This window comes from Aplysia californica, unplaced genomic scaffold (genome assembly GCF_000002075.1).
Source record: "Aplysia californica isolate F4 #8 unplaced genomic scaffold, AplCal3.0 scaffold00065, whole genome shotgun sequence".
Classification (NCBI taxonomy): domain Eukaryota; kingdom Metazoa; phylum Mollusca; class Gastropoda; order Aplysiida; family Aplysiidae; genus Aplysia; species Aplysia californica.
Window position 1 is genome coordinate 629323 of NW_004797335.1, and position 404 is coordinate 629726.

Consider the following 404-nt stretch of genomic DNA (forward strand, 5'->3'; position numbering starts at 1 on the left):
GGGGGGGGGCTTACATTCATTATATGAACATATCAAAAAGCATCATTTACTGTGATATATTTCTAATAACACCAGCACATAAAGCTGAGACCAACAGATCAGGAGTTTTACCATAATGCCCTCATATATTATTAAAGAGCCGACAACTATACCCATACAATGTACATACTATCGGACACTTCAGCGTGATAAAGAGATACTGTTCGCATCTTGTGGCCACAACAGAACAGCGTACATGCACCTTCTGTCGTCACCAAACCATTGATAAGTCATTTGAAACTTTCGAAAACAAACGTATCCACATTTTTACCATAAATAAACGAAGAAAGAAAGAAAGAAAGAAAGAAAGAAAGAAAGAAAGAAAGAAAGAAAGAAAGAAAGAAAGAAAGAAAGAAAAGAAAGAA